Genomic DNA, 16,369 nt, shown 5'->3' with positions numbered 1-16,369 from the left:
AGAGGGAAGAGATATGGGAACATATGTATATGTATAACTGATTCACTTTGTTGTAAAGGAGAAACTAACACACTATTGTAAAACAGTTATACTCCAATAAAGATGTTAAAAAAAATACACTTCAAAAAAATAAATGAATAAAAAAAAATCTGCAGCCTAATGAATCCCTTTAAGAATACACATTTCTGTGTGTATTTGGTTTTCCTGAAGTGGAGCCTATCTGGCACATCTTTTAAAGATACAGTCTCAAATGTTTTAGAGTTTAAAACATAAGGCAGTTTCAAGAGAACCCAAAGCATATAGTTTCGGCTCGATTACCAGAAAACTATTAATAGCTTGTCTCCCTGCCTGCAGAAACTGGCTGGGAAAACTCTGCAATCAGATGCCTTTCACACCCACTGTGACTGAGCTCTGACCAGTGCAGGGCTGCTTGTACTTTCAGGTGATAGAAAACACCCCAAAGAGAAAAGCCAGACCTGTGTCCACGCCAAAGCAAGCCACACAGGCAGAAGACGTTCACGAAGCTGACGGTTTTCTTCACAGAGCCACCCTGAGCCAAAGGGCTCCTCCAATCTTCCTCCCATTTCAAAACTCCCAGTCTCAAGATGCTTGTGGATTCCTCAGGATCCATAGCCTCCGTTTGAAAAATACTTCGTTAATCATTAAATTCTGTCACTTAGGAGGTGAGAAAAGCAGAGGTAGACATTTGACATTGAAGAGCAGGCCTGCTTATAAAGGGAAATTTATCAATCCGTGTTCAGTTAGGAAAACTGGAACCCCTCTAGCAATTTCGGAGGGTCAGAAGGGATGGAGGAGCAAAGAGAGAAAGCTGAGGTTAAACCTGTCTGACTGGGGAAGCAAAAACAGGGACAGTCTTCCCCCAGAGTCCTTCACGGAGGCTGATGGAGCTCCTTCACGGAGGCTGATGTAGCCCCTTCACCAGTTTGCTGAATGTCTGCTCGCCCGTGGAAGCTGCAGGCAACTAGGAGCCTACAGTTACCAGATGTCACTCATGCTGGAGCACAGCCCAGGCTCTGTGCCGCCGCTTGAGCAGAACCCAGGAGCCAGCGCTGCCTGGGGGCTGCTGTTGCCACTTGCTGGTGGTGACTTCAGATGCAGCGGGAAAAAAGGCATCTCCCTTCCTCCTGAGACAGAGACCAGCAGCCCCTGGCAGCCAGGAGCGGGCCTCGGAGTTCTCCTGTGAACAGGAACCATTTCACAGAACATCCACATCAGACAAGGCCATCACTTTGGCCAAGCTGAGGCAAGACAAAAACACGACCGCTCCACCATCATGGGTGAACTTAGCCAACACAGGAGCACTGTTCAAACCACAAAATGAGCAAACATCCCCATTCTGGCTGATGTGAGCATCTGCTGCTTCTTTACCAAGGACAATTTGGGCCTCACACTGCTTGTCCCTCCTTCTAGATCAGATTTGTTAAGACACCTAGTCATGGAATTACCCCACTTCCTGACAGCATCTAACCCAGAGCAAGCTCCTCTCCCTAATCTCTCCCGCAGATCACCTACCACAAGCCCAAACCCTATAATCGACTCTTTCTTACACTCTCAGCTGAGACACCCCCAGTTCCCTTGTGGTCACCAGGTAGTCCAGGCAATTAAACAAGCATTGGCTAAGAACCAAGGTTAATAGCTTATTGATGTGTTACCACCACACTACAAAAAAGAGGTAGGTGTATGGGATGAATTACACAATGCCTGTTTCAAATCACCTGGAACTGTCCTCTTATCTCTCCTCTTATTTCTCAACAGTTTTTCTTGTGTTTAATCTCCTTTATCCATTCCATCTGAGTGCTGAAACCATGTCCACCTCACTAATTCAGTTTTCTATCGTATCTAGTCAACTGCTGACTAGCTCTATTCTCGTACCATACTTGCATAATATTGGACTATGTCGGGTACCAGATGAGGTGCGTTCAGTTAAAGATGGCTCTAGGTCTCCACCCAAATCCTCCACCCAGAAGGAAGAATGGAATGTTCTATGTTGTAATTTTGCATGACTAATCCAGGACCTAGCAGCCTGGGTCAGTTAAGAATGGAGCTTGGGCTGCAATCAGCTCTAGTTGAACCACACAGAGAGTGGGAAAAGGAAAAGGGTGCTTCCCAAGAAAAGCTAGAGAAGCTCTGACCAGAATTAGGGAAAATGGAGCCGAGCAGGGAAAAACAATGGATGTCCACAACGGCACCCTTAACTGCTATTGTCGTTCACCTACCTATTTTGAGTGCAAACCTGTGCATTCTGGGGCTTCTTTCCTAATACCAGTTACTCATACCAGAGAAAAACGCTCCAATGCCACTTTTTTCCCCTTGTCATTGTCACCAACAGCAGCACTGAGCCAGGTCTGTCATGGTCACCTCATGGTTTTTGGAGCTAACAGATTCTCAAAACTGCTGGTGCAACACTTGCCCCTCCAGTGTAACATGGGGTCTGGTTCTACATATTTATATATTTTATTTTTGAATGTTTAATATTTGGGCTTATGATTCAGAATAAGGTAAAGAACTCCAGAACTCCAGGATAACCCTGGAAAGTTGAGGACCAATGAGGGATTTTTTTTTTCCTAGACATATTGCGATATTGAAATTCCCTCTCAGCTCTCCAAACCAGGTAATTGGAGCCAAGAGGCTCTACCAAATGACTCGTTTAGGAACTTGACAACCGGGAAGGTTTTATTTTTATCCACTTACCCAACAAACACAGGAATGAAAGCAATAATAAGTCATTCGATCATTACCAAAAATCATTAATATGCATGAAGACACTCCCTATTTCTTTCTTTAGGACCGAGGGCTAATCATGGCTTTTAACAGCCACTATCTCTGTGAACTAAAGATGCGAATCACCCAAGTATTAAGTCCATTCTGAATGCCCCCGGTGCTGAGGCCTACTTTGGAATGAATTACACTGACTTAAAGAGGGTCCATTCCTGTGGAGACAGATGAGGCCAAAGGCCACCTTATACATGAATGGGTGTAAGGAACGGGTTTTATTGGGGAAACATACAAGCTAGTACGATGAGACACACAGTCCCCTGCTCTGTCCTCATCCACGGAGAAGTACAAAGGGGCAGAGCACATCGGGCAAGCGATGGTATGCTCCAAGGGTAGGCCCTGCCTTGGCTACCTCATCTGCCAGCACGAAAGCAGCCTGGCATGCAGAGAGAGGAAACGCCAGTGCACGGGTGCCATGCTGTCCGAGTTTACACACCAGATGCTAGAACTTGGTGACTTTGTAAGAAGTGGCGTTCTAGCTTCAGGGGCACGGGAGCCTCTAGTTCCATGGGAAACTAAGTGTATGCCCAGCCTCTCTCAGCTGGCAGCAGGTGACCTTCAGTCCCAGGTAGCCCACTTGCAGACAACCTGAGGAGGGCTCTGGGGGTGATCAGTGAACAATTCTACCTGTCTCTCCACAATTTACAAGGCACAGATTCATCTCCAACTTTTTCTTAGTGGAAGTATTAAAGAATCCGTTCATCTTGAGGGAGCATAGAAAGCGGAATTGAAACTATTCTGTGCCTTTTGAAAACAGTAATGCAGCCATCGTTAATCTCTGCCACTGACTTGGAAGTCACCATCCTCTGAGTTCAAACCCCGTCACTTGGCAATCAGTGAAAGAAAAAAATGCATCTTAAAGTACATCCTGTTAAGTACACAAAGGGCTGCTGGATTGCTCAGTGCCAAGGGTCCTGTGACTCCTGCCTCAAAGTCACACAGCCAATGGGACATTAACCTTCACCCTGGAGAATTAGATTTGCAAGTCAGCTCCAGGCTATGTGCCTAACATTCAAGTAGCTTTGGGATCTCAGTGACTAGGCTTCCCAAAGACATGCATGATGGAAAGGTGCTCACAGGACAAAAGGAGTCAAACGTGCTTTTGCTTTACATTACAACTGAAGAAAATTGAGAATTTGCTTTTTAAATTATTGTTTTTACTGCCCAGTTGTAAACTATCTTATCCTTTTAGTATGAATATATATTGTTAGAGAGGGTGAAATCGTTTTCATATATTTATTGGCCATTTGTAGTTTGTGAATGATTTTTTTTTTCCTGCCTTTGGCTGTCATTTTCCACTTGGAGTCTTAAAAAGGAAATTGTAGGGCTTCGCTGGTGGCGCAGTGGTTGAGCGTCCGCCTGCCGATGCAGGGGACACGGGGTCGTGCCCCGGTCCGGGAGGATCCCACGTGCCGCGGAGCGGCTGGGCCCGTGAGCCATGGCCGCTGAGCCTGCGCGTCCGGAGCCTGTGCTCTGCAATGGGAGAGGCCACAACAGTCAGAGGCCTGCGTACTGGAAAAAAAAAAAAAAAAAGAAAAAAGGAAATTGTAAGCATTCCTTACATATTAAAGTTATTGGCCATTTCTTTGTGATACAGTTTGCAAGCATTTTTCCTAGCTTGTTATTTGTCATATTTGGTATCTGACACACAAAAGTTGAACGAGTTATTAGCTGGGTCTATCAACCTTTTCTTTTATAATTTCTACCTTTGTCTTATGAGTAAAAAGTCCTTTCTAAAATAAAAGTTATGTAAGTAATTATATTTCCTTCTAGTGATTTTAAGGGTTTGTTTGAGGGGTTTTTTACATTTAAATCCACCTGAAATTTATGTTAATGTATGGGAGGAGGTCACAAAATCTAACTATTTTTTCAAATAGTTATCTGCTTATTCCTAATCTGTTTATTGACAAGTTCTTCCTCTTCAACATAAAATGCTACTTTTGTCATCTAATGAATTTTTATATATACCTGATCTGGATCTGGAATATGCTATTTCATTGATCAATCTGCACCTGATCACATAATTTTCATACTATAACTTTGAAATACTATATTGTCTGGTGATACACATTATCTCCCCCCCCTCTTTTTTTTAAAGAATGCTGTGCTTTTATTTAATTTAAATTTTTTTTTTGGCTGCGAGGAGTGACATGTGGGAGCTTAGTTCCCCCACCAGGGATCAAACCTGTGCCCCCTGCATTGGAAGCTCAGTGTCTTAACCACTGGACTGCCAGGGAAGTCCCATATCCTTCCCCCTTTTTAATTTTTACGACCATTTATATGCGTAAATAAATATTTTATATCAACTTTAAATAGTTTGGTAAATTTCCCTCCCAAAAATCCCACTGAAATTGGAATTGGAATTATAGTAAATGTATTAACTAATTCTGATAAATTGACTGGTTTTGCAAGCCAGGACCTATAAATAATGTCATTCTACTTCTGTAAGTCATTGTTCGTGACCTTGTTTTCCTTCTCATAGACCCTAGAATGTTTTATTATTCTCATAGACCCTATAATGTTTAATTCCTATGGTATCTATTTTTCAATAATTAATGAGATCTTTTATTCTTTATATTATCCAAGTTATTAATGCTCTTATAAAGGAAAATAATTAGGTTTGGTATATTTATTTTATAACAGGACACATTTTGAAATCTCCTTTTAGTTTTAAGTGCTTCACTTGATTCTCTTGAGATAACTTGGGGTCATCAATTTAATAGCTATTAAGGCAAAATATGTAAAAATTTGAACTATAATTGAAAGTTTAAATAGTTTTATGATTTAAAATTAAATACTTTCACCTGGATTACCTCATTTAATTCTCACAAAACTTATATGAGATACAATTTAGTGTCCTTATTTCACAGATGAAGGAACTCAGGCTGAATCTACACCACTGGCAAATGACAGAATTGGAACCTGAACGCAGAGAATTGGTTAAAAATCTCAATTACATATATTTATACGGAGTATTATACATTTATTATACATGATTCTGTACTGTTTTTCACTTCACAGCACACATAGAAAATGAAGATATTGTATAATATTGTATGGGGCTAAGTGGACAACCAGCTTGCAGCTCTGGCCCTCTAGACACCTATGTCTCAGGTCATCTATAACCCATTTAAAGCACTGCATTTGGGATGCTCTGAATTACTGATGTGCAAAGACACCCATGTTGCAGTGTTATACCACAGTATGTCCCTGTGAGGAATAAATGAATAAAAACATGTAAAGCCCTTATTATGATGCCTAGAATATCAAACGCCCTCAGTAGTAGCTGTTATTGTCCCTTTTCTTCTGCCCTTAGGTCTGTACAGAGCAGGCCTCTTTCTTATGTTTCAGGAATGTTCTTTATCAAAAAAAATAAAAAAGTAACTGTGTGCACCAGAAGATTCTGTTTACCCACCTAAACAGCCCTGGTTTGTCAGACAGCATGATCAAGTACATCCCATGCAAACCTGGACCCTCTACTTTATTTATTTATTTTTTGTAATGCTCATAGAAGATTTATTTGTAATATCCCCAAACTGGAAACAAACCAAATGTCAATCAACACTTAAAGGAATAGATAATGGTATAACCATAAAACAGAAAAATTACTGCAATGAAAAGGAGTAAACTAGTGACACATACAGCCACATGGATATATCACAAAATAAGTATGCTGTGTGAAAGAAACCAGATTAAAAAATAATTCATACTGCATTATTAAGTTTTTAATAAAATTCCTAAAAATACAACCTAATCTCTAGTGGTAAAAATCAGAACAGTGGTTGTCTGGGATAAGAGGGCAAAAGAGGTGGGAAACACTCAAAAGGAACACGAAGAAATTTTGAGGTGATTTTATGTGCATTTGCTTGATTACGGTGATAGTTTTATGGATGTATACATATGTCACAACTCATTAAGATGTACACTTTAAATATTGGACCCTCTACTTCGGCATCCATATTGGACCCTCTACTTCGGCATCCATATTGGACCCTCTACTGTAGCATCCATATTGGACCCTCTACTTTAGCATCCATATTGGACCCTCTACTTTAGCATCCATATTGGGCCCTCTACTGTACCATCCATATAAGATGCCTCAAATCCCATCCCATGTTCTGTGTGGATCCCACCCAGCGCGGCCCCACTCCAACGGTCCCAGGCATTTCCAAGTGGATTCAATACTCCTGTTGGTCCTACTTGCAGCCTGTTGCTTTCTCTGGACTCTTGTTCTCAGATTCTGGGGCTACCTTCCTCTCTCCCCACTCGCCACCCCCTACCCTGGCCCCAGCTCCTAACTCCATTTTCGTGCAGTCTCACTAACCATCACTGGTTGACTTTACCAGATTTTGCTAAAGGTTTGGAGTAATGGAGGGAGATTACAGATTAAATCTAACACTAGACTTTAATGTCCTAAAAATGTATCGAATATTCCTCTGATGGGCCTTCCTGAATCGTAAGGAAGAGACCTGCTCTGTGTGAACCTAAGGGGAAATAACAGCCACTCCTGAGGGCTCCTGGCCTTCCAGGTACTATAATAAGGTCTTTACATGTATGTACTCATGCGTTTCTCTGCTGGGTATGATCAGCTGACTGTCACCTTTTTGATACACGCGTCTTCTCATTTCCCCTTCTCTCTCTTTTCTGTGCTTGAAATCCCCTCAGTCATTCCAGCTGCCAGAAAACAGCTCCCAAACTCTGTATCCTTTATTTAGGGAGCCGTTTATTCCTCTTTTCTTTCTCCTCATGCCCAGTGGAAGGGAAGCCTCCTCTTCAACTCAGAGGTCCATTAGGTGATTTTTCTGTATAAGGATCCATCACCTTTAAATAAATTATGCCACTTCTAAGTGTACAGATGCAAATACAGTGCTTTGATTCTGAATTGCTTTTTTTTCCTTCTGGCTACATAAGCCTCCTCCCACACGTTGTCTCCCCATCCTGGGCAAAATCCTATTTGTCCGAGAACCTCTCTCTGGGGCGTCCATGGCTTATCTCCTGCCACAAGTGGGACTGCTGCTTTCACTCTCAGGTTCCAGCCCCTGTACCCGTAGTAAGTGCAGAGATAGTGAGCGGTCCAGACAAGGTGGGAAGAAAAGCCCCCCCACATCCCCCCTTCTCTCTGCTCCCCCGATTTATCCAGACTGACCTTCAGGGAGCTGTTCAGATCACAGCCCTCCTGCCCCGCTATCTGTTACTCACTTACCTAAAAAGTTTTCAGCAAACTGCTCCTTCAAGATGCAAATAGCTTACACCCAGGGAAAGCTGCACAGAGCTGGCCTACTTCCTGAGAAGTTTCCTTCTTAACTTTGGCAGATAACGAAACGTTGGGATCTTTGAAAGTAATTCTTCTTAGCTGAATACAACTCCCGCTGATGGAGTGGGGAGGCAGTGGTCACAGGGCCTGGTGTGGACCCATGACCTTTTCTGGGCCAGGCCAGGGGATGCCTTTGTCCTTGACCTCCTGACCTTGAAGCTGGCTCCTTCAGGTGGCTGTCATAAAAGACACATTCCCTCCCTGCCACCTTCCACCCCAGCCAGGTACTGGTCACTCTCAGCCTGCTCAGTCTAAACTGCAATTCGTGGCCAACAAAATGGAACTTTCTTCAGTCAGGCCCATTGGTGGACCATTTGCCTAGACACACCCTGTAGGTCTGATACCTGAAACCGCAGAAAGAAAGAGTGAGTCACCTAAAGTTTTATGCTTTGAAGTGGCAAGATGGGTGTCACACCCAAGGGTCCTAGCTTCAAGTCCTGACCTCTGTCCGTCATGCCTCAATGCCTCCACCTCTCCTAGCTGATGGCAGGGTTTCCAAGACAGGCCACCTTCTTCCAGCAGAGCCTTTCCCAGCCTGGCACCCCTCAGCCCACTCTCCAGTGCCCTGGGCCCCCGATGGAGGACAATGGGCAGGCCTGTTCCCCCAGGTCTGTCCGCATGTTCTGGTTTTCCTCACATAAACAGGCACCCTTCACATGCCCATTCCCTTAGGGGTCTGTAGTCTGCTTTATCTGGTAAACCAACCGGTGCTCATGTAGAAACTGGGACTGACCAGTATCTTAACAAAGTGTTTCATCTCCCAAGAAGGATGTTGATACAGAATTTTCATGACATTTGGACTTACAATCACAGGATCAAAGAATCCTAGGGTATGACAGCATGGAGGGACTTCAGCGATGCTATAGACCAGCACATCTGTTTTCCAGATGGGGAAACTGAGACTCAGGAGGGGAAGTGACTTTTGCAAAGGTTTTCCATCATTATGAAGAAGTAGAGCCCATGGTTCCTGATTTCCAGGCCAGTACTTTTCTTACTGGCTCAGATATCAACTGAAATCGGAGGGGGCTCTGAATGCCCCAGGAGCTGGGTGGGGGAGGGGTATGAAGACACATTCACAGACAGAAGGACCCTAAGGAGAAGGAGGTATAACATTAGTTCAAGAAGAGTGTGTTTTGTGTTTTGTTTAAAAAAAAAAAAAAAAAAAACTTTTAAAATTCTAAAACTAATGCATGCTTTTTTTGTAAATATAGAAGAGTATAACATGGAAAATAGATCTCCCTTCCCCAGAGGCATTCGCTATTAAGCTGGTGTATCCTTTCAAACATTTTTATCCATAAATAAACATACACATATTTGTATATGTTTTATATTTATTTACAAATGCGCATAAGATACATACATTTTTTTCATAAAAGAGAGCTCATATTATACATTCTATTCTGAGATTTGCTTTTCTGCTTTACTTAATGTATTCAGTACATTTTATCTATGTCAACACATACAAATGTCCCTCTTTTTGAATGTCTGCTTAGTAATCCATAGTGTTGATATATCATAACTTATTTAACTTATTGATGGATATTTGCGTTGTTCCTAGTTTAAGGAAGTTATAAAGAATGCTGCAGTGAGAATCTCCATATAGATCTCTGTGCGCTGCTGAGATTCTGTAGGATAAATTTCTAAAAGTGGAAATGCAAGGCAAGGGAGATGAGCACTTTAAATTGTATTTTTTAGAGTGGGCTTTCCTGATCTCCTTTTCTAGCCCACCACCATCTGCTGACCTTCTCCATCCCTCTACCCTGCTTTTTTTGGTTCTCCATCTGAGACAGTATACATTTATTTGTTTATCATTCATCCTCCCTTCTGGAAACTCCTGACAGGAGGGGCTTTCGCTGTCAGTTCACAACTGCAGATGTTCACTGGTTGATTCAGGTCTTAAACAGTGTCTAGCACATAACAGGTGTTAAATAAACATTTTTTCATTCATTTATTCCTTCCTTCATTCACTAAGTGTATATTGAGCACCTATTACATATGCCAACTCTGTTCTAAAGCACTGGAAGTGCATCACTAATGAAAGCAGACAAAAATCCCACCCTGTTATTCAATGAATGAAGGGCTCGTTCTAGTGGGAGAACATTTGGGGCTGGAGAACACTCTGAACTCTTCAGAGCAGACTGTTTTTCCTCCCCAGTCTAACAAGATTCTGTTGAATTGCCGCATCCCTGCGGGAAAGCATCAGACAGACCCACACTGATTCTAGGTCTAGAGGTGGTCTCTTCCTGTGTACTTGCCACACCAGACACGTGCCGGGGGGTGAGCAAACAGATCATCAGAATGTTCCATTAAGGCCAGCTCTCCCAGTAATGACAAAGAGCTGGATGAGAAAACTGTTATTTTGCTGACATCTCTGACATTTAATTTACAATAATGATGTTCACTTGGGCCAAAACTTCTAAGATTAAACCTCTCACTTTAAAATTTAAGATCATATTGCACTTTCTCGAACTTTTCATCAGTCAATCCATTAAAAACTAGCTGTAAAGTCGGCAGCAGCTGACTCCCAGAAAATCACAGATAGAAAAGGTAAAGGACGGGCTCAGAGAAAGGAGGACAAGCCAGGCAGGTGAGGGTCAAGGCTGACTCCTTGAAGCTGGATTTCTTGAAGGCTCACATCTGCCAGCATGCCCACCCCAGATGCTGAGCCAGACCTGAACCAAGGGGCAAAGACTGGCACTTGTTCTTCTCCCACTCTCTAATCTGCTGTCCCCTTGGGCAGGGTCATAGTGTGTGCACCAAGCCAGGCAAGGGTGCATGGAGCGGTCGAGCCATGTCAGATAACCGGTTATGATGGAGGTCTGGTTTGAAACTCCAGCCACTTCCAGGACTGGAGCCCTGCTTGTGATGGGAAGGCTGGGGTCACTCAGTCCTCCCGAAGAGGTCAACCGTTGCCCAATGGGAAGATCAATAAAAATGGAGTGGCACCATTTTGCTGAAGGTAGTGTGGCTTCTTTCTTTTTTAGATTTTGTTTTATTATAGAATATGTGTTCAGTTTTTTTTTTAGTAGAAAACATAGATAAGCAAAACCCAAAACAAAATCTATAAATCACACTGCAGAACTATTTACAATAGCCAAGACATGGAAGCAACTAAATGTCCATCAACAGATGAATGGATAAAGAGGATGTGGTCGTATATTCAGTGGAATATTACTCAGCCATAAAAAGATTGAAATAATGCCATTTGCAGCAACATGGATGCAACTAGAGATTATCATACTAAGTGAAGTAAGTCAGACAGAGAAAGACACATATCATATGATATCACTTATATGTAGAATCTAATTTTAAGAAGATACAAATGAACTTATTTACAAAACAGAAGCAGACTTATAGATACTGAAAACAAACTTATGGTTACCAAAGGGGCAACCTGGGGGGAGGGATAAATCCGGAACTTAGGATTAACATACATACCCCACTATATAAAAAATAGATAACCAACAAGGACCTACTGTATAGCACAGGGAACTCTACCCAATATTCTGTGATAACCTATATGAGAAAAGAATCTAAAAGAGAATGAATATGTGTATATATATAACTGAATCACTTTGCTGTACACCTGAAACTAACACAACATTGTAAATCAACTATACTCCAATAAAATTAAAATATATTTTTTTAAAACCCCTACATATCACACTTGATCTGCCATCAAGAAAAAAAAATACATGGTGAAATTTTGATGATATTCTTTCTGGGATTTTTATCTATGCAAGAACGTGTGTGTATGTTGTGTGTGTGTTTGCATATTTTAACCCCAAATGGGTCCGTACTGTGGATAATGCTTTATAACTCAAGGAAGTTATTTTCTTCATAATATTCCTGCACATTTAAGAAAGCTCTTTCCTCTAGTGGTAAAATATATATAATTGTGTTGTTATAGTAAATGGGATCTTTTTTTCCATTAAATTTTCTAACCAGCTCTTGGTTTGCAAGAAAATACTGACTTTGTATATATTTTTAACCAGCCTCCTTACTGTACTCTTGTTAGTTCTAATAGATTTTTAATTAATTACCTTGGGGTTTCCACATATAGAATCATCTTGGCTACAAATAAAGATTATTTTTAAATTATGACTTTTATTTTATTTTGAAAGCTTAAGTACATAAAGAAAAATCAATTTTCAAAGGAACATGGCACATAAGTAAACCTCGTAAGCATCCCCCTGCTTTGCTGTATCTGAAATCGTATTGACAACCCTGTTTGGGGTTGACCACAGGACACCGTACATTCTGGGGCTGGACAGAGTTTGTCTCCAAAAAAATAACCATAGACTTGTGACAGGTGAGTAGAGAGCCTTGAATGTTCACCAAGTACCAGAGCTAATTTGAATGCTGACCTGTGCTTTCTGGAGAGCCAGCAATGGGGGTGAAGCCGGGTCAAGGGAATGTCTATTGATTGTCAAAAAATGGAACCAATGGTCTGTGCCACATAAATGTGTGTCAAAGAGGATTTTTTTTTTTTTTGTGCACCAGGGAAGCCCGTCAAAGAGGATTTTTTAAACCCGATTTCCCCATTTAATTTTATGAAGTATTTTATTCGGAAAGAGAGGAGAAGGAATCTATTTTGAAGCACTAGTAATTAAAGATTTTTTTTCCATTGAGTTGGTAGTCTTTTTCATCTCAATTTGTAGCTTTCCCTCTCTCTCTTTAATATTCCCCCTTTTCTCTCCCTACTTGAGCATTTCCATGAGATTCCCATATGTTGCATTACCCACCCTCTTTAAAAACAATCTACCCCGGGCTTCCCTGGTGGCGCAGTGGTTGAGAGTCCGCCTGCCGATGCAGGGGACACGGGTTCGTGCCCCGGTCCGGGAAGATCCCACATGCCGCGGAGCGGCTGGGCCCGTGAGCCATGGCCGCTGAGCCTGCGCGTCCGGAGCCTGTGCTCCGCAACGGGAGAGGCCACAACAGTGAGAGGCCCGCGTAACGCAAAAAAACAAACAAAAAAACAATCTACCCCACATCTCCTTCTGGCTACAGCTCAAACACAGCAAAGCTTTAAAGCAAAACTCCTTTAAAACTTTATCCTCCAGCCTACACGTCCTCATCTCCTTGGATGAGTCTCATAAAGTTGCAGTCAAGATGTTGGCTGGGGCTGAGGAAGTTGAACTAGGTAGACCTCAACAACTCTTAAATTCCATGGCATTCTGTGATGCATCGAATAGCCCTGAATAATTCCCACAAACTGAGTTCCTCGACAGCACACCTGTCTCTGCTCCGAAGCAGTGACTAACCAGCCCAACCCTCCAAGCAAAAATAAGCTTTATTGATGTTTCTCTATTGCCCTCTTGTGGTCATTCATCACATTGCTGCAGTTCTAAGAAAAAGATGGAATTCATTTGGTATTTACAGGAAAAAAAAAAATACAGTGCTAAATACAGTACATGGAGCAGTGTCTGCTAGGAGTAGTGGGAGATACACATTCCTGCAGTTTGCCTCTGTAGACTTTACTCTTTCCGTAGAAGTAAGACACTCTGCCCAGAAGTGTATTATATTTTGTGGCAGTGAGTGGTGAGGCACAGAGCTGGATCACAGATCTGACTTTACTCCTTACACACGCCACCCTCACCACCACCAGCATCGTCACCACCACCACTGTCACCTCCATCATGACCACTACCATAATCACTGCCAACACCACCCAAAGGTTGAAGCTATCAGACCATGTAGACTTTTGAAATGGAAGTTAACAGAATCAACAGCAAATGGAACAGATTAGCTATAAAACCTAATATTTGTAGAGAGCTTTCCATTTTGCAAAGAATTTTCACAAATACTCTTATGGAAACCTTGCGATAGCCTTAAGAAGTGAAGTAAGTACTATTACCGTCCTTGTATTTACGTTGCTTTTGAAATTTTTAATACAGAAAAGTACAAAAGATAATATAACAAACACCCACATATGTGCCACCCAGAATTAACAGATGCTAATATTTTGTCATATATACTTGAGATTTTTTAATTTAAAAAAAGGAAAAAGGAATACCCCAAGATAAAATAGAAATACCCCCTCCATCCCTCCCCATCCCCATTTCCCATCCTCCATTCCCAAAGGTAACCATTTGTTTTACAACTTTGTATTCAGTGGGTGTCTTTATCACCTTAGTATGTACACTTATAGTATATTTAATACACAGACATAAATTCGTATGTTCCATAAGCCATACAGAATACTATTTTCTGTGTGTTTTTAGTGATACATAAGTAGTATCACACTGAACAATTTTCCAACTTTTTTTTTTCACTCAACAGTATGTTTTCAATACCATTTCATGTTGCTGTATAGGGAGCGATTCCATTTATTTCTAACCGTTGTAAAGTATTCTCACATATAAACATACTACATTTTGCTTCTCTCTTTTCCTGCTGATGGACATTTAGTTTATACCCAATGTTTTATCACCACACACAATGCTGCAATGAACATCATTATCCATGTCCCTTAATATCACATTGTATCACAAATGAGAACGCGGAGGCTCTGAGGGGGGAGACCATGTGATTTGCTCACCCTTGCACAGCTCCCAGATGGCAGAGTCAGGACGTAATTGCTACCAAACTGTTCTGCACTCCAGGCATCTTCTGTGCATGTTCCCGATGAGACTGGAGTATGACCAATATCTCATAAAAGAAGCTGGGAAAAAAGTACCTGATTCAAGCTATGAAATGTATCTAATCTTGACAAAATAGAGGTTCTGAAAAGAATGTAATTTAATTTTTTTAAAGTAGCAAAAATTAAAAGAGTTGGATTTATCCAATTCCATCTGTTATGAGCCGAACTGCATCTCCCCCAAATTCATATTTATGTCCAAACCTCCAATATCTCAGAATGAAACTCTATTTGGAGACGAGCCCTTTAAAGATGTAATTAAGTTAAAATGAGATCATTGAGGTGGACCCTAATGCAATATGATTGGCATCCTTATAAGAGGAAATTTAGACACAGACATGCACAGAAGGACTGTGTGAAGACACAAGGAAAAGATGGCCATTTACAAGACAGAGAGAGAGGCCTCAGAAGGAACCAACCCTGCTGACACCTTGATCTCAGACCTCCAGCCTCCAAAACCATGAGAAAATAAATCTGTTGTTTATACCATCCAGTCTGTGGTGTTTGTTACAGCAAACTAATACAGCTTGCAAGAGAGAGCAGCTAACGGGGGTAGATACTTTGGATTCCAGTCAGTCAAGATACAGCCTTGGTAATAGTGAGGTGTGGTCCTCCAGGGTCCACCACAGCCCAGATGGAATATCTAACAGAGCTTGCCAGCCCTCTGCTTTGATGACAGAATCCCAAAGCAACTTGTGGTGATCACTAATTGTGCCTTGATACTCAGAAGTTGGTGGAAATGTCCATGTCCCTCGATTCTGTAAACCAATCAATCCACTCTGGTAGGTAGAGTTTTCAGGATCTGATCCACCCAGAGTAACTATGTGGTTTGCCAACGGCTCAAAGTGTAGGAAGCGCCTAAAGTCCAGCTGACAAGCCAGCCTAGGGCGGGGCTCTATCTTTTTTTTTTTTTTTTTTTTTGTGGTATGCGGGCCTCTCACTGCCGTGGCCTCTCCCGTTGCGGAGCACAGGCCCCGGACGCGCAGGCCCAGCGGCCACGGCCCACGGGCCCAGCCGCTCCGCGGCACGTGGGATCCTCCCAGACCGGGGCGCGAACCCGGTTCCCCTGCATCGGCAGGCGGACGCGCAACCACTGCGCCACCAGGGAAGCCCTTTTTTTTTTTTTTGACGTTTTCACATCTGCCTGCTAGAGCTGAACCCAGGTGTGATGATTAATTTAATATGTCAACTTGACTGGGCTAAGAGATAGCCGGAGAGCAGGTAACATATTTTTTGTGGGTGTGTCTGCAAGCATATCTGGGGAAGAGATTAGCATTTGAATAGGTAGACTGAGTAAAGAAGATTGTATACCAATGTGGTGGGCATCATCCAATCCACTGAGGGCCTGAATAGAAAAAGGCAGAGGAATTTGCTTTCTCTGCTGGAGCTGGGACATCCCACTTCTGACCTAGGGCATCAGCACTGGTTCTTTTTTTTTTTTTTTTAACATCTATATTGGAGTATAATTGCTTTCCAATGGTGTGTTAGTTTCTGCTTTATAACAAAGTGAATCAGTTATACAAATACATATGTCCCCATATTTCTTCCCTCTTGCATCTCCCTCCCTCCCACCCTCCCTGTCTCACCCCTCTAGGTGGTCACAAAGCACTGAGCTGATC

The 16,369-nt window shown here is 42.2% G+C and overlaps 1 long non-coding RNA gene across 1 annotated transcript; it reads right to left on the bottom strand.

The window, feature by feature from the left end:
* Nucleotides 1-7,402: 7,402 nt before the first annotated feature.
* LOC114487052 (uncharacterized) lies at nt 7,403-15,894 on the bottom strand. Its single transcript, XR_003681659.2, has 4 exons — nt 14,652-15,894; nt 8,916-9,200; nt 8,000-8,454; nt 7,403-7,617 (listed from the first exon to the last, which is right to left on the bottom strand). It is a non-coding gene; the product is annotated as an uncharacterized lncRNA (long non-coding RNA).
* Nucleotides 15,895-16,369: the final 475 nt, after the last annotated feature.

Source organism: Physeter macrocephalus, chromosome 11 (genome assembly GCF_002837175.3).
Source record: "Physeter macrocephalus isolate SW-GA chromosome 11, ASM283717v5, whole genome shotgun sequence".
NCBI lineage: Eukaryota > Metazoa > Chordata > Mammalia > Artiodactyla > Physeteridae > Physeter > Physeter macrocephalus.
The sequence above is the reverse complement of the archived record's forward strand: the minus strand, read 5'-3'. Positions and strand labels throughout refer to the sequence as shown.